The sequence below is a fragment of the Rhinopithecus bieti genome, unplaced genomic scaffold (assembly GCF_001698545.2).
Source record: "Rhinopithecus bieti isolate Rb0 unplaced genomic scaffold, ASM169854v2 scaffold_14232, whole genome shotgun sequence".
NCBI classification, from domain to species: Eukaryota; Metazoa; Chordata; class Mammalia; order Primates; family Cercopithecidae; genus Rhinopithecus; species Rhinopithecus bieti.
This window is the reverse complement of record NW_016807906.1, coordinates 176,018-198,407: the sequence shown is the minus strand read 5'-3', so window position 1 is coordinate 198,407 and position 22,390 is coordinate 176,018. Positions and strand designations below refer to the sequence as shown.

General features: G+C 43.6%; 1 protein-coding gene across 3 annotated transcripts in view; it reads left to right on the top strand.

Annotated features, from left to right (window-relative positions):
* LYRM4 (LYR motif containing 4) overlaps positions 1-22,390 on the top strand; it is a 172,909-nt gene that overhangs the window by 114,217 nt on the left and 36,302 nt on the right. The window lies entirely within an intron of this gene.

Sequence of the window (22,390 nt, the reverse complement as noted above, 5' to 3'; positions counted from 1 at the left end):
TCTGTGCTTAAGTCTTACCTGATTGTGGTGATGATAATGTACATGGGTTATTCTGGGGGTAAAATGACTCAGTTTTTTCTCTCTGCTAGTCTCGGACCGATATCCTAGAACGAATAGGAGAAGTAGGAAAAGGCTTCGACACAGTAATGTTGTCAACCCTCTTTCTATCCTGCCCCCAAAATCAACAGTCAGTAGAGTACCTTGAAAACAAATGAAGAATAACTGCATGATAAATTCAGCTTAAAAAGTGAGCCGGAATATCACGTGACAGGACTTTCTAAAATGACCGTCAAACACTCAACTCTCCGCTGTTTATGTCATGATATGACCATGTTGGGTAATCTCTGTGCTTTCTTTAATGAAACCTTTAAATATTTGATGTGGTTTTTAAAATTTTTTCTGTGAATGGCTTTCAAAACTACCACAGATCTATTTGTAGTGATGGTTATTGTAATGTGTTCCTTCAAAATTTGAAGTGTTTAATGTATTACCAAAGCTGAAGTAAATACAGACACAACAACATATTCTTCAGGTTAGCTCTTTCACAGCACTTGCTATTCTCGTGTGTCAGAATTTATTTTTATTGAAATATAAGTTATAATTACAATTTTATATGTTTATAATTTTAGAAAACACTGAAATTATCCATCTAGCCATTCAGTATACTTGTTTGCTTAAATAATCTCAACTTCTTCCATAATTCATAGTTTCAATTGATAATTTTTTAGTGAATTTTTTAGTGAATTATCAATTACAGTACCATATTATCTAAAAAGAAACTAAAAGGATATAAACTTGCATTCGTGGCTGGGCACAGTGGCTCACGCCTGTGATTCCAGCACTTTGGGAGGCTGAGGCAGGCGGATCACCTGAGGTCAGGAGTTCAAGACCAACTCTAGCCAACACGGTGAAACCCCGTCTCTACTATTATTATGAAAATCTGTTGGGTGTGATAGCTTGCACCTGTAGTCCCAGCTACTCGGGAGCTGAAGCAGGAGAATCACTTGAACCTGGGAGATGGAGGCTGCAGTGAGCCAAGATCGTGCCACTGCACTCCAGCCTGGGCAACAGAGTGAGATTCTGTCTCAAAAAAAATTTAAAAACGGAAAAAAAATAAACTTGCATTTGTCACAAGTGTCTTGGGAAATCGAGTTGTGTCACATCTAAAAATGAATCTCCTGGAATTCAGTAATTGCATCTACTGATTAGTTTAGCAACAACACAAAACTAGAGAAAAACATATTATAGCAAGGACAGCAGCATAACTAATCTGCAAAACCTGAAAGAACACTTAGGGCCGCTGTGCCTTTTTATGATATTGTATTACAGTTCTTTGAAAAGTAAACCCAGACACACACTTGTGTCCACGCTGGAGCAATTCATAAAGCGCTGTAATGGGGATGAGAAGTGATCGTTTTAATGGGATTAAGGCAAACCGAATGAACATGGGAATATGTTGAATCTTTTATTTCTCCATTTTCTCATCTAATAACAAAGAAAATGTTTCTGATTGTATGCTTACAAAGAATTCAGCATGCTAGGAGGAAAGATAATATTCAAAAGTACTGCATTAAAATATTTAATTTACAATTTTGAAAGCTTTTATAGAACATAAAACCTTTTTTTCCCCCTTGGTACTAGTATTGTTTTTTAGACAGAGTTTTGCTCTTGTTGCCCAGGCTGGAGTGCAATGGCACGATCTCAGCTCACTGCAGCCTCTGCCTCCTGGGTTCAAGCGATTCTCCTGCCTCGGCCTCCTGAGTAGCTGGGATTACAGGCGCCTGTCACTATGCCTGGCTAATTTTTGTATTCTTAGTAGAGATGGGGTTCCCCCATGTTGGCCAGGCTGGTCTTGAACTCCTGACCTCAAGTGATCCACCCACCTTGGCCTCCCAAAGTGCTAGGATTACAGGTGTGAGCTCCTGTGCCCGGCCTTTTTTTTTTTTTTTTTGAGACAGAGTGTCTGTCAGTCACCCAGGGTAGAGTGCAGTGGCGCAATCTCGGCTCACTGCAACCTCCGCCTCCCGGGTTCAAGCGATTCTCCTGTCTCAGCCTGCCAAGTAGCTGGCATCACAAGTGTGCACCACCACGCCCAGCTAATTTTTCTATTTTTAGTAGAGACTGAGATTGGGTTTCACCATGTTGGCCAGGCTGGTCTCAGGTGATCAGCCCGCCTGGGCCTCCCAAAGTGCTGGGATTACAGGCATGAGCCGCCACACCCGGCCAAGATGGATTTTTATATACTGAAGATATATGTCATCTTCCCAGAATCCACATAAACAAAGGGAACCAGAAACACCTAGAATTTTTTTGTAGTCACTGTACTCTACCACCAATAACCACTATCCTGACTTCTGAAAGCGGCTGGTTTTTCTGTTTTTTCCCTTCTATAAAAGGAATCTCATACAGTGGTGCTCTCTTTATATGTTATCTAGATGGAGTCTGATTACTCTTGCTCATTAGTTTTGTGAGATTCATCCATATTGCTGCATGTAGATGTGGGCAGTTCCTCCTCAGAGCTGTATGTTATTTCATGGTGTGAATAAAGCACAATGTATTCATTCTTTTTACTGTTGCTGGGCATTTGGGTGGTTTCCAATTTTGGGCTAGTGGGAATAGTGCTAATATGAACTTTCAGGTACTTACCTTTAGTGAGCTGTCATTCTAGGAATGGAATTGCTAGATCATAGATTTTGCATATGTGTCCAGCTTTAGAAAATATGACCAAGCAGTTGTCCAAAGTAGTTATGCCAAGATGCATTCCCATCAGCAACGTGTATTCTAGCTTTTCTACATCCATTCTAATACTTGGTATTTCCTGTATTGTTTTTAACCATTCTAGTGGATATGGTGGTTTTAATTTGAATTTCTGTAGTGAGATAATTGCCTTTTCATGTATTTATAGATGACAGCATATTCCATGTTTACAGATTAGAATACTCAATAGCTTGAACCCGGGAGGCAGAGATTGCAGTGAGCCAAGATTGTGCCACTGCACTCTAGCCCAGGTGACAGTGAGACTCTATTTCAAAAAAAAAATTAATGCAGTCCCAGCAAATTTTCTTTTGCAGAAACTGAGACACTCATTCAAAAATTCACATGAAAATGCAAATGGCCAAGAACAGCCAAAGAATTCTTAAAGAAAAAAAGTTGGAATACTTCTGCCACCAGATGCCGAGCTCTGGTAATGAAGGAAGTGTGGCGTTGGTGCGAGGCTAGGCAAACTGATCAGTGAAACAGAATAGCCTGCAGAAAGAAACCCACTTTTATACAGTCACCTGATTATGTCAAAGGTGTTTTGCAGTGCAGTGGGAATGGCACGGCCTTGTCAATAAATGGATTTAGCCAATTGGATTGCTATTTGAAGGGAAAGATGTCTTGACCCCTTCCTCATACCGTACATGAAATGGATTGCGTATTTAAATGGGAATGATGAAACAACGAAGTGTTGGAGGAAACCAAAAAACACCTTTGTCAACTTGGAGCAGGCAAAGACTTCTTAAACAGGTGACAAAAGAGGGAACCATAAAAGGGAAAAATTAATACATTGGCCCGTAAAAGTCTGGTGTCAGGTACACTATTACTGAGAGAATGAAAAAGTAGAATGAACAGAAAGAAAATATATGAAAAATTTATATCCACAGTATATAAAGAATCCTACAAATCAATTTTTTTAAGGCTGAAAGCCAACTTCTAAAAATAGGTGAAGGCTTGAATGTTCACTTTACGAAAGGCAGTATCCAGATGGCCAGTTAACATACAATGATTTCATCTTTTATTGTTATCAGTTTCCCTTTTCTTCTAATGAGAGAATATGTATGTAATTCAACTATTCAAATACTTCTATACTAATGACGTTCTTAAATAGTATGTTTATAAAGCATTGGCATTATGTATGATTGCATTAAAATACAATGTCCTTTAAATATTACTGTTTAGGCTCATGATGTTTTGATGCCATAGACACATAAACATACAGAATCTAAAGGATGCAACAGCAGGAAACACCAGATGGCTTCACAAATACTTAAAACCCTTTGAAAAAAGTAGTTTTTCCATTACCATGAAATGTAAGCAAACAGATCTCACCCTGCCACCTTGCCTCCGCTCTCTCTCTCAACTCTCTCTCTCTTCTCTCTCTCTCTCATCTCTCCATCTCCCTCTCTCCTCCCTCCTCCCTCTCTCTTCATTCTCCTCTCTCTGCTCTCTCCTCTCTCTCTCTCTCTCTCTCAGTCTCCCCCTACCCGTCCTCCCTCCCTCCCCTCCCTCTCTCTCTCCTGTCTCTTTGCTGTAGACATCACATCCCTGACCCTGGGCCACATCAGGCTCACTGTCGAGGGTCAGTTGTGTCATCCTTCGGGAAACACTGAAGGACATGTAAGGAGCAAGGATGAAGTAAGGAGGCCTCTTGTGTGCTCTGCCTGGAAATTCTAAAAAGCTGGAAGACTTAATGGGATTTTTAAAAATAAGATAAATGAAATAGGTGTAAAATTGACACAGAGACCAAGTTAAAACATTCTGCTCTGATACTTACTGATTGATTGAAATCATCTAGCGAGCTTTAGAAACTAGCGATGCCTGAGGCCAAGAGTGTAGCCAGGTGATCTTGCAGTGCAGGCAGGGTTGAAAACCTTGGTGGTGCTCAGTCCTCTCATAGTTAAAGCTGAAATGCATTGGTCACCCTCCTGAACAGCCCTGTTAGGCTACATGACTTGTGTTGTGGCTGGGTTGGGGAGGAGTTCTTTTTACAGTTTTTTTCTGGGGGGTATTATAAATCCTGGGAATGAGTAATAGAAAGTGGTAAGAGTGTCTTTTCATGAATATGCTCACAGATTTCCTAAAGAGATAGATTTCCCTCCCTTCCTAATCACCCCTTGAGAACCTCGCTGAAGATAATGGGCACCCAATGTTATCTCAACAGAGAGAGCTCTTGCAAACAAGAAAGTCCTAGATTGTTCCTGTGTCCCGTCTATCCTTCTCAGCCCTACTACACTGATTAGGAGTTCATGAGCGTAACACAATTATGTCAATACTGTGAAAGCACAGGGCTCCAACAGCCTCCTCCAATGAGAAATGGAGTGGTAGTTTTTAATTTTTATTTCTTAAATGCTATTGTGAATACAGATATACTGTAATGAAAATACATCTCTGAAATATTTACATATTTCATACAGCCCTTTGCAACTGCTTTCTTCAGCAGTTAAAATCTTATTTACTCTTCAGTAACAAAAAATACTAGATATATTTTAATATTTTGTACTATACTGCTTTGATTTCATAAGTTATTCCAAATGCTAACCAGTAAGGCTGTACTCACCTAATAATCTATTTAAGGTTGTCATATGTTCACGAAAACAGGTTATATAGAACAGTTTGAAGACAATGCAATAGAAAAGTCTAAATAAAAACTTTTAAAGATAGATCCTACTAATTTATCATTTAGCTAATAGGTTTTTGCATTTATTATATTTTTCTGTTTATTTACCTATCTTCTCTGCCAACCAAAGAGCAAACAGTAAATAAAATTTTCGTCTACCACCTCCAACCTCGTTCTAATTCTTAACATAGTTTTTCATTCACTAGTTCAGAATATTGTTATTTAATTTTAAAAATCTAAATTTGTGTATCATTAATATAATGTGGAATATTTTCATAATTCTGTAACTTAGCAATTTCTTCTTCTAGTTTTAGATATTCCACATATGTAGTATTATCAATGTAGGGTCTCAGCATTTTCTGTAGTTTCAGACAAAACCATAATTCTTCATTCGTCTAGTGGGAAAAGGAAAGCTGAAGTCCAGAGCAGTTAGACTGTGACTGACTTTCTATGTTGTTAACTAGGGCACAGAAAATGGAATGCCGTTTTTCTGGTCTAAATCATTTGCTCTCCATCATATGTTTGGAACTTTTCCATGTCTATAAATGGCCAGTTGACTCGGAGGCATAGGGAAGGAGAGCATCTCGTGGTCATTGAAGGCCCGCAGAACCATGTACCAAGCAGGTGCCTTTCCACCTTACCTGGTGTGTTAGCTCATTTTCATAATAAAGACATGCACAAGGCTGAGTAAATTAAGAAAAGGAGGTTTAATGCACTCACAGTTCCACATGGCTGGGGAGGCCTCACAATCATGGCAGAAGGCAAAGGAGGAGCAAAGGCACATCTTACATGGCAGCAGACCAGACAGCATGTGTAGGGGAACTGCCCTTTATAAAAATATCAGATTTTGTGAGACTTAGTCACTATCACAAGAACAACACGGAAAAGACCCACCCCCATGATTCAATCACCTCCCACCAGGTCCCTCCCCCGACATGTGGGAATTATGGGAGCTACAAGTCAAGATGAGATTTGGGTGGGGAAACAGCCAAACCATATCTCTTGGGTTGAGACCCATACCTGATGCATGATGCATCAGCCTTCTGCACTCCACTTCTCAGCTGAGCATGTAGAGGGTCCGAGGGGCTAGTAACCAATCCAAGGGAATTGAACCCAGGTTTACCAAACTCTGAACTGCCACCAGTTTGCTACTTCTCCAGGAGCTTAGCATCCACTGGGAAGAAGGGAATGATACACACACAAATAGACACAGCTGAAGAAAAGGGCCAGTTAGTGTTATGAGTTACAAAAATAGCAGTCACCAAGCTAATGGAGTCCTGAGAAATAAGATCTCACTTCCGGATGGTTGGTCCTCGAACTACTTCTGCATTGAAAAGATCAGCCATAAGCTGAAGTTTTAAAAAGAGAGGGGATTTCAGGAAGCAAAAAACTAAAAAGAAAAACATCCCAGGAAAAAGTTGTGGCTTCAAATGAGAAAGGCATAGACAAGGGGAGATGAGGATATGGGAAAATAAAGCAGATTCCCAGCCAGTACACATGTATCAAGAGGACAGAACTGTGTTTGATATAAGCCAAAGTCAATGTTCATATGCTTTCTGAGGTTAAAGAAAGTATCAAGAACTGTGAACTGAGGAGTCCCATAAAACTTCCCAGAATGTGATTCGAGGGTAGATTATAAAAGATAGGTATGAATTGTGAGGAAAGGTCTTGAACAGAACGTCAAGATGGGAAGACCCAAGACCTAAGGTGTGCTCGCCCAGTGGGAGGCTAGAGGACTGGTTTTCTCTGGAGAGAGCTTGAGATGGGCTTGGATAGTAGCCGTGTAGGTAGTAAAGGACCGCCAAAAATACTTTTGTTCAAATGCTACTCTCACCAGGGTCACCAGTGGCCTCTTTGTTGTAAATACAATGAATAAATTATAAGAAAATAAGTCCTTTCCATTCCTTCTCCTGCATGATCACTCTCAACTTCTGACAATGTGTTGACCAGTTTCTCTGGAAAATCCTGCTGCACTGGTTTTTGAAACACCCCTCTCTCCTGGCTTCCCTCTCACTATGACTCAGTCCCCTCCATGGCCCCTTCTAGGCTTGTCCCCTTGTCCCAGCATTGCATAGTCTGGCCCTGTCCTCTACTCACCTTCATCTTATCCTGAGTGGGGATGACACCCACATACCTGTCTGGGGCCCACCCCCCTGCCAAGACCCCATGGGTACCATCCTACCTGCCTACTATACAGTTCTCTGGAAGAGTACTATCACTGCTGTCAGTCTGGCCCCCTCCAGCCCAGCTTTCTCCCGGCACAGATGTGGTCATGCCTTTCCCTGAAATCCATGACTTTAGCATGGAGTGGCATTAGAATTTCCTTGATCCCATCTTCCCCATGCGGCCCAGCCAAGGTCCAGCTTCAGAACCTGCCTGCATGATGAGGGGGCCAAGGTTGCCATCTCACCCACATTTCAGTAAAATTATGAACCTTTAAAATACTCCCTCTCAAACTGCTAGGCATGTTGCCCCTGGAAATCTTTGTTTCTTCCAGATTTGACCCTCTTCCAGCCTGGCAAAGACAGTGGCTGCCACTCTAGATTTCTGCTTGACAGACATGACCTCAAGACCTGCAGACTTGACCAGGCATGGTGGCTCACACCTCTAATCCCAACACTTTGGGAGGCCAAGGTGGAAGGATTACTTGAGGCCAGGAGTTTGAGACCAGCCTGGGCAACATAGTGGGACCCTCTACAAAAAAGTGAAAAATTATTCGGGCGTAGTGGTACATGTCTGTAGTCCCAGCTACTTAGGAGGCTGAAGTGATGGAGCCCAAGAGTTTGAGGCTACAGAAAGCTATTATTGAACCACTGCACTCCAGCCTGTGTGACAAAGCAAGACCCTGTCTTTAAAAAAAAAAAAAGCTGCAGACCAGAGAAATAAACCTGCCATAGCCAATTTATCTCACTCTCTGTGTGGCAAGGGCTTTAGAAAAGAATATTATCATTAATGCTGGTTTGTGACAATGCATTTGGTGTAAATTTTTATTGCCAAGAATACTTGCCCAAGGTTTTTCTGTTCCTGTTTATTTATGCTTCTTGAAATACTTTGAAACACTGCTTACTCTTATATTGGTATAGGTATATATGTACATATATGAAGACACACGTGTATATGTGTGCATACTGTGAACATGCGTGCATTCACATGCATGCATAAATGTACACACACACACACAGACATACACATTATAAATTTGGGTTGGGGGGGCTATTTTTCTTCCTTTTTTTCTTTTGTTCTTTTTTTCCTTCTCTCTGATCCTGTCCTCATAGCAAAGAGTGTGTGTGTGGTTTGTGGTGCTGCCTTGGCGTTTTGGGCTACCCCCCCAGTCAAATCCTGCATCCTCTTTTCATTAGACCTCCTGGATGGTAGGAGAGCCTGCCGACAGTGCAGAGGCAGCTGCTGGCTGGCCGGGGTGTTCTCACTGCAGTCCGCGCCTACAGGCTTTATGAAAATCCAATTCATGTTACCCTACTCTAGCTCAGACACTGTTAAAATTGAGAGATATATTCAATTTTAAACAAGAACAAACTAAATCTGTCTTCTAAAGAAAAGTACGAACAGCCTCTTGTGGCATTTCTTTAAATGGACTAATATGTTGATCTCGGAGAAACTGGGAGCCATCTTTCGTGTTTTCATTATTAAGCCAGGTAAAATGAAAACCAAATCTCACTCCCAAATGCCACCTCTGGGAATTCTCTGTTGCTTCTATTTTAAAGTAGCCTACATGATTCCTTCTGTAGTTAAGGCATACTGTTGAAAATATAAGATTTCAGTCTTCTTTTTTTTTTAGTTTTAGATACTTCCTGTTGGCAGGGCTCATGCAAAGAACATTTCATAATGTTTACTGGTTGTGACTATCTGATTGTATGAGAAGTAATTGCTATGGATCTTCCTTCACAAATAAACTACAATCCGAACCTGGCAATAAACTACCAGTTATCAGAGTACTGCATCATAGTCCGTCGCAGATACCTAAGTCTTTATTTATTTACATGTTTGTTTATTGAAATTATGTGTCATAAAATGTAGGCATTAAATGGTAACTTTTGCCACACTAGGCTATTCCTGATGATCTAGGGAAAATACTTTTTCACATCGAGTGCTTTCACTCAGTAACTCTTTATAAAGGAGCAAATATTCATATGATTGTAAGAGAACAGAAGAATGCTTTCCTCTTTCTTTTGCTAGGGTCACTAACTCACTGACCTTGTAGCTCAGTACTGTTTATCTGACTTGAAGGGGGAAATTCTGGAAAGTGGGGCTTAGCATTGCTTCACTCTTATTTACCAGGAAAAACTCAAAAGGCCAGAGAGGTTTGTGTTTATTTTTCTCTTAAGAAGATGGAATTGGGCTAAAGCGAGAGCTTCAGGGGAGAATTGTGACATTCCCATCGTGTCTATTGTGATTTGAAACCCTTGCAGGTTCATGAGCAGCTGCAGAGCTGCCCCTGGGATGTCAGGACTGCCTTGCAGTACAGATTCCCACCCATACTCTCCTATCCATCTTCCCCGCCACCACCCCTTCCTGAAGAAGAGCTGGGTGTTTCTGTTTCTTGTTTTAGCACAAAACAGAAGATAAGAGATCTGGATTTCGGTTGCATAAAACAAATCTGAGACAGGGCATTATTCTAATGACACCTAGAGCATGAGGCAGCTCAGCAAGGAGCCTCCTCAGGTCACCCACCCAGACCAGAAGTCCTTCAAGATGCACGGGCGGCTCCAGCCATTCCACACATGCACCATTGCTTTCCTTTTTATCTCTTTGCCCTTCTATCCTGGCTTCTGCCCCCAGCTTATTCTTTCTGCTACTAGTGGATTGGCTGCCACTGTGTTCTGGAATGCTGTGATGAGTTCAGTATAGCAAATGCACAGGCACAGTCTTGCACACATACATACCATGGGTTCCTGCCCCAGCCACTCCAAAGACCTGGACCATTAGCGGGCGCCTGTGGTCCCACGTCCTCTCCTAGGACCCAGGGGCTCTCCACTTGAAGCACAGTGCCTTGCTGGAAGGAGCTGCCTCTGGGCCACTCTGCAGAGAAGGACTGTGAGCCTCAGCTTTATAAATGGCTGCCTTACATGTTGAGCTTAGGCTGTCCTTTGGAGCACAGTCTTCCTCTTCAGAGCTAACTTCATTTTGTCATCCTGGATTTGATAAGGGTTATTCATTCTCTCTCTTTGCCTCCTATTTTGGCAAACACTCCAGAAGACAGATGATACCATCCTATTGAGAAAATGACTGTTGAATAACAGATTATAAATCTGTGTATTTCCTCTGGAGAACTGTGTGTGAAATGAGAACACTGGGTTTGTCCAGCCTGCCTCCAAACGTATCTCAAGACATTTCTCTCTGCCTGTTGTCCTTAGCCACAGGAGTCAACTAGTGTGTATTTCTCAGGGATGGTGTATAATACTTTGGAACATACACACTTCCGAGAGGTGTAACATACCAAAGACATGTGTTTTTTCCTTTGCTTTGTTTAATGCCTTAAACTTTCTGAAGTGCTCCTCCGTACATTAACATGTGAACCTTCAAAGTAGCTGGGAGAGGCTATCCATATATTCTGCTACCAAGAAAAACCGGCCCAACACTTTACAACAGAATAATGGCAGGACCAGGGTGAGACTCCTGGTTTTCTGGCAGGCTGGTTCCCTGACATCCCAGTACAGCAACGTATCATCCTTAAAAGATATATAAATGTTGGCGTGACTACCCAGCCTTCCCAATACCCACAGCCAGTGAAACCCAGTTACTGAAAAATGACGGGATTTACCAGCATCAGTAATTTCCTTCTGTGTATATGATCTCGGTGGCTGAGGAACTTTACTAGTAGCCTAGTAAAGACAGACTCTGAAAACTGTCCTATGTTTGTGTAGTAGTATTTAATAGTAATCTAGCTCTTTTTTTTTTTTTTTTTTTTGAGACGGAGTCTTGCTCTGTCACCCAGGCTGGAGTGCAGTGGCCGGATCTCAGCTCACTGCAAGCTCCGCCTCCCGGGTTTACGCCATTCTCCTGCCTCAGCCTCCCGAGTAGCTGGGACTACAGGCGCCCGCCACCTCGCCCGGCTAGTTTTTTGTATTTTTTAGTAGAGACGGGGTTTCACGGTGTTAGCCAGGATGGTCTCGATCTCCTGACCTCGTGATCCGCCCGTCTCGGCCTCCCAAAGTGCTGGGATTACAGGCTTGAGCCACCGCGCCCGGCCCATAGTAATCTATCTCAGCTGGGCTCAGCGGCACACACCCGTAATCCCAACACATTGGGAGGCCAAGGCAGGCAGATCACTTGAGACCAAGAGTTCAGACCAGCCTGACCAACATGGTGAAGCCTTGTCTCTACTAAAAATACAAAAAGTATCCATGCGTGGTGGCACACGCCTGTAATCCCAGCTACTCAGGAGGCTGAAGCAGTAGAATTGCTTGAACCCAGGAGGCAGAGTTTGCAGTGAGCTGAGAACACACCACTGCACTCCAGCCCGGGCAACAGAGCAAGACTCCATCTGAAAAAAATGATAATAAAAGTTCAGTCTCACAGTAGGCAGGGTAGGGGACTCGGTGATTCTGTACAGAAAAGAAACAGTGTTTCTGTGTCACTCTTGCTCCATCTATCCATCCCATCCACCATCCTGTTAGAATGGCATTGTTTATTAAAAGTCCCAGGCCTGGGGTGAGGAGACCTGAACCCCGACGCCCCCGTCTGACACTATGTAATTTGGGTTAAGTTACTGCATCTTTGTGAATCCGCCTTTCTTTTTCATCTGTACGAGGTGTTGGGTTGTCTTGTGATGTTTCTGTCCGTGTCCTGTGCGGTCGTAGATCCTGCATGCCACTCTCTGTCCAGCACGTGATCCCCTTTGCAACCTCCTTTCTCACCCACCCTGGGGCTTGGGAGCTGGAGGTGGGGGAAGAGGGGTGGTCAGTGAAATATTACAAATCAACCTTCTATAGACCCAGTTTGCAGATGTTATATGGAATTCCTTCTGCTGTTTCATTCCACTGCATTACATTTTTATGTTAACTTAATAGGCTAATATTTTATGAACTTGTACTATTGAATATATGGAATGAAATCGATGTTTCTGATAATTACTTGATGGGGTGGGGAGGTTCAGGAGAAAGTCATTTAAAACTTCCAGACTGATAGTGATTAAAATTAGTGGCTTAAAGATTGAGAAGACCTAATTTATATGGTTTTTTTTCTTGGTATAGCTTAGGTAAAAAATGTTTCTGTAGCATTTATGATAACATTTAGCAGTTAATTTTCTTTACTAGATTTAGGGAAGAGCCAGTAATTTACAATCAGAGCATTCCATGTGTCCCTATTTAGGACGTTTCAGGGTTTATTGATCCAATTTAGCATTTTTATCTGGGATGTTCAACTTCTAAGGGACAGGCTCTCTGTTTGCTGTTCTAGAATTATTAGAGTCTTTCGTTGTATTCACAGCATATATGGTCATTTCATTTGCATGTTAATGAACAGCCCTCTATATATCAATAATTCTTTATATTTGTCGAGCACCACACAACGGTAGTTGCCAGTTCCGACTACACATCAGGATGTATTTTTGAAGATTTTCAGAGATGATTTTGATGAGCGCCACTGTTGAAAACCACAGGTTTTCCGTGAGTGTCCGTGTGTATTTCACATGGCTGTACTCGTCAGAAGAAGGTATTGAACATGGTACTGGTGATTGCCTCTTTTACAAAAGAGGAAACTGAGGCTCTGGAAGGTTCTGTGAGTTACCCCCGGTCACACTGAACAGCAGCACTTCATCAAGTTAGTTTCCAGATGTCCAGCTTCTCTCCGCCCAGCTAGGCAGGCACAAGAGACTTGCTGTGTTATGACCTGGTGTCTTAGTCGTGTTTAAGATTACCAAGGGCGCTGGGTGCAGTGGCTCACACTTGTAATCCTAGCACTTTTGGAGGCTGAGGTGCACGGATCACTTGAGGTCAGGAGTTTGAGAGCAACCTGGCCACCATGACAAAATACCATCTCTACTAAAATACAAAAATTAGCCGGGCATGGTGGTACACACCTGTAGTCCCAGCTTCTCAAGAGACTGGGGCACGAGAATTGCTTGAACCCGGGAGGCGGAAGCAGAGATGAGATCACACCACTGCGCTCCAGCCTACACGACAGAACAAGACCCTGTCTCACACACACACACAAAATAATAAGATTACCAGTGGTTCAACAGAAACAAAACTGACAGCGTAGTGTATTGTGACAGTCATGGGACACAGAGGAAGAATTAGGTACGTACTGCCTTCATTTAAGGAAACTGCAAGCCCAGCGGCCTTAAGTATGCTACTAAGGATATAGTAGTTGTCACATAAATAAAATTCTAAATCCTATCATTATATAAGCCACTCTATGCCTTTCTCATCTGGCAGCAAGTTTGTCAGCACAGGCCAGTGGGTAACGTGTTGCCGTGTGTTTCCATTTGCCGCGTGATCTAGCCTAGAATTCCTACCAGCCAACAACAAAGGAGGCCCAGGAGGAAGGCTTTCCCCAGAAACATGCAGTCCCATCCTTGGGAACAGTTCCCATGAGCACGTTAGCTTAGCTGGTTATGAGAGTAGCGAGGCATCAGCTCAGGCAGTGAGTAAAACAGACCTTTGTAACGGGGCTGTAGACCAGAGGGGAACAGCCAGGCCGGAGACAGACACGCAGCTGCGGCTGCCTCACTTCTCCATTTGCCTCGGCCAGCCATGCCTTCTGCCTGGACATTTTCACCAACGAAGGTACGGTGGGGTATGCTTTTTAAAAAAATATTAGAAGGATGGCAGATTATTAAAAGCCAGCTCTCGTTCCCTATTTAATCTAGTGCGTCATGCCGGCACTGGAGACAGTACAGGTGTGTTGTTTATTGTTTGTGGGCGTTTCCCCCAGTGGCATAGTTGTGAGGGAGGTACCACTTTCCTAGGAAATGCTTTTGTCGGCAGGAGCAGGAGGAGCGACAGGTGGTGGTGCGCTGCCCAGCTGCTTCGCAGGGAAGGAGAGGCCCGGCTGAAGTGTGCGTGCCCTGGGCTCGGCGGGCAAGGAGGAGCAGAGCTGAGTGGCCGCTGCTCCTCACTGGCTAACCATGGGCAAGTCGCTTAGCTTCTCAGCATCACACTCCTCATCTATAGAACGACACTGGGTCAATGATTTATCTCTGAGGTCCTTTCCAGTTCCCATACTTAGTGGTTCCAGTGATATATTGACAAGAATGTGGTATCATTCTTTTATTCATTCATCAAGTATGTGTCCATCACCCATGTCTGGGAGCTTGCTAGATGCTGTGAGCAATGCAGCAGTGAATTCCACAAAGATCCTGCTGTCCTGGAGCCTGTCATCCAGCCAGGGAGACAAATGGGGGCACACATGATTCTCCCAAAAGCAAAACGTGAAAATACTGGTTGAAAAGGACATGGAAAAATTATCTTCTATCTGTTAAGCTTTCCTCTGTGCCCTAAAGACTCTCTTTGATAATTTGTGGATTTTTAATTTAATTATGACAGTAATCTGGTGAGGTGGGTATTATTATCCCACTTTATAGATAAGGAATCAAACATTCAGAGAATAAATAATCTGCCCCTAGTCGTGCAACTAGTAAATTGAGCTAGGATTTCGAAATAAGCCTTCCTGATTTCAAAGCCCATTCCTTCTCCATTAGAACATGCTGCCTCCTGATAAAATGCTTGGAGAATTGATAGAGGGGATAGCATATGCCACTGAGGGTAGGATAAGCATTTTCTGGTAGAGGAGCCATTTGCTCAAGGACCTAGAAATGGGTGGACTTGGCAGAGAGGATTTCCTGGAGGCAACAAGTGTGAAGGGGCAAACCCAGTAAACAGGGAGATTGGCCAGGCAGGGACTTCAGAAGTTATTTAAAAGGCATTTTGGAGGCCGGGCACGGTGGCTCACGCCTGTAATCCCAGCACTTTGGGAGGCCAAGGCGGGCGGATCACAAAGTCAACAGATAGAGACCACCCTGGCCAACATGGTGAAACCCCGTCTCTACTAAAAATACAAAAAATTAGCTGGGCGTGGTGGCGCACAGCTGTGGTCCCAGCTACTTAAGAGGCTGAGGCAGGAGGATCCCCTGAACCCGGGAGGCAGGGGTTGCAGTGAACCCAGATCGCGCCACTGCAACCCAGCCTAGCAACAGAGCGAGACTCCGTCACAAAAAAAAAAAAAGCATTTTGGAGCCCCTGAAGATTTGGAGTTAAGTAAGTAAAGGTCACCGCCAGTCATGCCTTGAGAGTACAAGTGTAGACACTAATTAAATAAGCTGATAGGGGCTTGAATTTAAGATTAAAAGTCAGGAAGGGAGAAAAGAAGACATGGAAGAGAATGCTATACCATTCTCGTAAAGGCTGTATCATCAGAAATACCAAACTCAGGAATAGGAGCCAACCTTAGAAACGCATTGAGGACTCTGAATTTAGTGACTCTAAGCTGCAAGAGATTGCTTCAGCTGTAATTCTAAAACAAGATAGTGGTCAGAGCCTGAGCGTGCAGGGGTCACACAATTGCAGGGCAGAGCTGGATGCTCGACTGAGAGTTAGTAAATGCGTGGCACTCTGCCACTCACAGAGCATGTGCATATTTGCTATCTCAGATGCTTTTCAAGGTGGCCAAAGGAGAGACCACAAAGAAAGAATAATTATGTTAACAGCTAACAATTAGTGAGGGCCTGCTGTGTACCGGGCACTGTGCTCAGGATTTTGCGTACCTCAGACCTCACTTCCTTATGAGGTATCGTTATTATATCCCATTTTCATAGAAAGTATCTGAAACCAGGGTATCCTTGGTCACAGAACTAATAAATGGCAAAGCTGAGACTTGAACCCAGGCCTGATGGCCTAAGGTCCCCAGCCTTGGTTAAACAGAGAAGGAAAGGAGGTGCAGCAATAGGGGAAAATCAGACTCCAAAAGAAGAAAAAAATTGCAAGGAGGGCAGATATGGTTGGTTTCTCTGTTGGTTCGTTTGCCATTAGAAACTTTGAGAATAAAGGTCGAGAATGTAGTTGCTTAAAATAATGTACACCTGGTTCACCACAGTTAATGATCACCTGCCTTCTACAAAGCTTACATATTGAGCTTTTATGGGACAGATGGGCTGCGGTGCATTACTGCCTCTTAATACCCTGCATTACTTTAGCCTGAAACAAGGGTGAGTGAATGTCAGCGAGGACTTGGGAATGCCAGAGGCATGCTGCTCTGTTCATCTGCTTCTATGCATAAAGATTTAACATTTGACGTTTGCCCTTTTTTACAATTATCCTAGAGTTTCTTAACATTATTTTAAAGTGATGGATGTTTTGCTTGTAGGAAATCATTCAGAGGAGTCACAAACTTAGTACCATGATGAACTAGTAAGACAACATGTTCTGGGAATGGCTTGCACCTGCCTGTTGTGTATATGTGTGTCCATGTGTGGACAGGCATGCTTTTAAGTGGAATTGTATATCTGATGTTTATGTGTCTAAACAATTTATATATAATTTGGTCCAGATTTTCTATTATCTCTTAGTTTTATTAATCCAATCAGAACTTTTAAGATATAAAAAGCCCTCCAATATCCTGATCTCCACAGGAATCAGGGACTTCAGGGTTCCTCTTTCCACTCCCCACCCCGCCCCACCCTCCAGAAGACATACCAAGATTTTGAGATTAATGTTTCCCTTAATCCTAGAGTATTCTGGAGAATGTCTCTTGAGAAGCAACAAGGATCAGTGGTTTGAGCTACGGCTTTGAAAGCAGACATGTAAGGAGGTTTGAATCCCAGCTTTGCGACATGCTGTCTGACCTTGGTTAAACACTGAAAATCTCCCTAGCCTCAGTTTCAGTGTCTGAGATAATGAGCCAGACACCATCATTGATATCTGTGTCCTGGGGACCTGGAGGAATTAATGAGCTGATGCCATAAAATACTGATCCTGGGTTGAAGGGCCTCTCCTGTGAGGTCTTTCTGTTGCAGTGCCTCTTTGTTAGCAGGCTTTTCCCACATATGGGGGCTTCTTTCAGGTCCTCATTTTACTGTCGTCACCACATTAGTGCCTAGTTCACTTGTTTTTGAAAACCTGAAAATATCACACATACTAATGGAGATTTCATTGAATATTGATGAACACTCAGAACTGTACATGCAACAGAAAGCAAAATTGGCTAAATATTACTCATTCAGTAATTTATCAGAAATACGGTGTCATTTTGCAGTTCTAAAAATATAATAATTAATGTGAAATTTCAGGTTTAAAGTACAGTTTTAAAATATCAAACAAGCATCATGTCAAAAAATAAAATTTTATTAAAGGAGCTATTCTAGACGGTTAAGAAATGAAAACTAGAGTTCTAGGGGAAAAATTCAGAACCACGTTTAATTTTATACTTGGTAGTGCACTGCAAATGACAAGGTAATTTTTACGTGTATATTTATAGATTTAATTAGCAGTTATTTCATTATATCTTTCATATAACTATACATGGAAAATGATTTCAAACAATAGACTGTCATCTTCAAGAATTATTATTAGTAAAGTTGTGGGAAGCTGATTTCTTGGTCACTATAAACAGAGAGAGAAGTGTGTGTGTGTAAAGGTCTTTACCTGTCACCTAATATGAATTCTTTCTTTCATTAAAAAAAAATTTCTATGACATTTCTCATTTTCTCATCCATGTTTTGCACTTGAGAATATTTAGAAGGCACCATGACTTGTTCAAGGCATATACCCAGCCCAGCTCAGGATTAAGATTCAGAGTTCTAACTCTGCCCCACACAGCACAGGGAAGCCCTGCATACCCTGTTGATCTGGGTGTCGGATACCCTTGAGGCTCGTAAAGGTCTTTGCTTCGCCTTCCTGCTTTCATGTTTCAGTGAATATTGAGGCACTGGGTGGTAGATGATGGAGACTCGGTACCCACTGCAGAGGGTGGGGACCAAGTCTGCATCATCCGCTCCTCAGTGCCTCAGTCGGTCTGGGAGCCAGTGTTCAACAGACGAGCATGCGGGTGAGTAAAACACAACCAGCTGTAAGATGTGCTGTTCAAAAGGGTGGGCTGGGAGGGTGGCGGGGACACCCGTCTCAGATGTCCCCTGTGAGCAAGAGTGCTTTAGTCTGGGACCTGGCAATGAGTAAGGGGAGGTGAAGGAGAGCAGGGGAGGGCAGGTGGCCTGGGGAGGGACGGACTGTCGGAGACCCCGAGTGCTAAAGAGCTTGGTGTGTTCTGGAACTAAAAGAAGACAGAGATTGTTTTCCCGCTCCATGTGGAGAGAATCCATCGCCCACTAATTTACAAAAGATAAGTCAGACAATAATCTCTCATCAGTGCGGCTATTAATGAGACCTGGAGCTTCCAGGAAAATCTGCCTTAATAAGTACCACACTGTTACTTCCTCGGGAAAATTAAAAAGGAAGGAGTGGTGAGACAGAAGGGCCTAATTCACCTCGCAGTTGGCCACGTCTGACTTGGCCTGCTAACAAAGCAACTTTAGGCAGTAGGGAGAGAAGCGAAGGAAGATGGACGTCTCTAGGGGGAAATATTTTATGACTGTGAATTTTAGTATCTCTGTTTCCTGTCTTCCTTCAGAGATTAAAAGAAATCCATGTATAAAACAGATAGTCACATGAGCATATATAAAATTTGGTTAAGCAAATTCAAGGACTTTTTTTTTTTTTTTTTTGAGACGGAGTCTTGCTCTGTCACCCAGGCTGGAGCGCAGTGGCGAGATCCTGGCTCACTGCAAGCTCCACCTCCCGGGTTCACATCATTCTCCTGCCTCAGCCTCCCGAGTAGCTGGGACTATAGGCGCCGCCACCACGCCTGGCTAATTTTCTGTATTTTTAGTAGAGATAGGATTTCAACGTGTTAGCCAGGATGGTCTGGATCTCCTGACCTCGTGATCCACCTGCCTCAGCCTCCCAAAGTGCTGGGATTACAGGCGTGAGCCACTGCGCCCGGCAATTCAAGAACTTTTTCTACTTACCTAGGGTCAGTATATTCTATGGACATTGATAACCCATGGTTTCAACTGTAACCTCACATTGATCCTCAGTTTTCAGGGAAAGAGGACACTCATCTACTTTTGGTCACTGACATTTTAGGTGAAATCCTGAAGTGATTTATTAGTAGCCTAATTAGGTACTTTATCCATTATTTAACCTAAAATCCAGGTTAAAATATTATGATATGAGTGACTTGAGTTAGACCATGACTACACATGTTTACTTCCTAGAGTCATTAACCTGGTAAAAGAAAAGAAAATCCCAGCACATCCTTATTTTGTTAAGGTAACAAAATGAGCTCATATCAAACATGTAAGTTTAAATTACTTTAAAATTTTTTTTGTGGGCTCAAACACAAACATCACAACAAAGCTTACCTGTGACCCAATGAGGAGCATCATGAAAACATAAATCCCAGTTCTACTGAAGTCATACCAATGGCCTAGTACCAGTGGCTTCCAGCAGGCCACTGAGGTTTAAGTCCCAAGTAGGAAAAGCCCCTGCCTCTGGGGCGATAGATGATGGGGAAATCATTCTGTCCATCCCAGTGCTGAGCTCTCAGTGCTCTTCCGCTTCTCTGTACATTGACCTCAAATGGCCATCTTTGATGGTCTCTCACCTTCTCTCTAAACCCCTGATGTGAGACTGTATTAGAATGATTGTATAAACAGTGAGTCTGCCCACAGACTGACCTCCTAGCTCCGGTTTAGCAGTGTCCAACAGTAAAAATAGAAAAGCCCCTGACTTATGTCTTCTTTTGAGAGCAAAGAACCCTTTTGCAGAAGGCACAGGCACCCCCTCCTCTAGCCACATTGACCAGACTTGTGGTGTACAGTGCTGCCTAAGCTGTTCACTGGACAGGTAGCTGGACCGCACCACAACTGCCTTAGGTCGAGCAAGATGGATGGCTTGGGGCTAGGCTGGGAGGAGGCCCACTTCAGGGGAAAATTGGGGCTGTGTTGAGACGGAAGGAGGGCAGCTGTGGAATGAATGGGCCACTGAGCAGGACCCGTGTTTCACAAGCACTCCAGGTCCTGCCTGGGGGGTATAAATCTTGGCTCTCCCTTTTCCAGCTCTGTGGACTGCATAAAAGTTTACTATCTAACTTCTCAGCATTTCTGTTTTTTCACCAATAAAAAACATGAAGATAACAGTACCCCTCAGAAGATAGCATGCGATGCAAGATGGAAACACAGGCCCAGCACAGGCCCGTTCTTTACTCTGAGTCGAGTCTCCTTAGGGACAGGCCATCAGTAAGGGACCCGTCAGCACTTCGCACGATTCATGTAGTTCTCAGCCGTTCATCTACTAGGACTGAACAAGGGAAACAGGCTACTAAACTGCCCCTGAACTCACAGGCTTGTGGTGTGTGCTGGATGAGACACAGCCCGTGCTGAGGCAGGCAGGTCTGAATCCAGTGCCGCAAGCACCATGGGCCGTGAGGTGGCATTAGAATATTTGGAGCACTGATGCAATGTCATCGGATGTATACATGTGCTAGAGAAATTGCAATCATGGGAACAGTTAATCGGGGGGTTGATCGTGGAGGCCTAGTGTCCAGGCAGAAACCTAATCCAAGCAAGAGATATTTGACAGCTGAGGGAAGAGAGTGCCAAGGGGAATGGAATGGAATGGAATGCAGGAGCTCTAGAGGGGATGTAAAGGCTGAATATGCTGGTTTGCAAGCTTGGGTTAGGAACCTGCATCTGGCAGTCAGTATTACTAGAGCATTGGTGATGAAGCCATGGGTATAAATAAGACCACATCAAGTGGGCATATATGAAAGACATAATGGTGACCTTTCTGATGTTTTCTACCATTTCATATTAATAGGCATGAGGAATGAAAACAGGAAATGATTTTTCTTTCCTCCTCCCTGGCAGCCTTCTCTCTTGTGATGTTTTTTTCCTTATAAGGCGGGGTTCCTGTTGCTTTCCCTTTCAGTGAAGCTTTTTTGTTACTTGGTGGGTAGAGGGCCTTAGGTGTGGCAGAGAAATTCCACAGCCTCGCCCTCGCCGTCGCAGGGATGAAGTGCGTTGACTTCGGAGTCAGGCGCTGGGTTTAGTTCCCGCTGCACCACATATTAACCAAGTGAAATTAAGCACATGTTTTATTAATCTTTATAAACTTCAGTTCCTCTCCTGCAAAATGAGAATGATAATAGTGCCGACTTCACAGCACTGCTTACAGTGGCAGTGAGGTAAGGCGCTTACACAGGCGCATGCCACCACTTGGGGGAAATGCTGTAGATGCTGCTGGCTCTTCCACTCACCAGAACTGCATATTTTCTCCTTTGCTCTAAGAGAGAAACCAAATGTGGGGAGCAAATAGGAGAAAGGAGCAGGAGAAGCTTGCCTCAGATTCCAACTCATATGACGTGTTAGTGACTAAAGACGGAATGCCAACACATGCATTGTGTGTTTGGAATGCCAGGTTGCTGTTTTCCACAGGGATGTGCCCATTGTTCTGTTTTCTGTGGAACTGTCTTCCAGCGCCAGGCCTGGAGATGGGGCCTGCCCTTTTACCTCTCAAATATGTTCCCAGGGAAGTGTGTCCTCCTCTGGGGGCCACCCCATCACACTGAATCTCACGCTGGGCTCATTGCTAGAAACTCTGTGGCCTGCACCTGCTTCCCATGTCACATCAAGGCGTCTCAGCACACAGACCTAAAGGAGACCTCAGAGGTCACCCAGCGTGGCCTCACAGAAACTCATGCAGGAAGGGATTACGGAGGTTTGCAGGGAAGGCCGGGCAGCCTGGGAGTGAGCGCCGCACTGCAGCTCCCAGACACCCGCAACTCCTGCTCCCAGGCAGGAATGAAGTGATTTCCCAGCTCCTGGGGCCATGGGTAGTAAATACCTGGTTTGGGAAATTCACCTGACGTATTTCTTTTTTTTTTTTTTTTTTGAGACGGAGTCTCGCTGTCACCCAGGCTGGAGTGCCGTGGCGTGATCTCAGCTCACTGCAAGCCCTCCCTCCGGGGTTCCCGCCGTTCTCCTGCCTCAGCCTCCCGAGT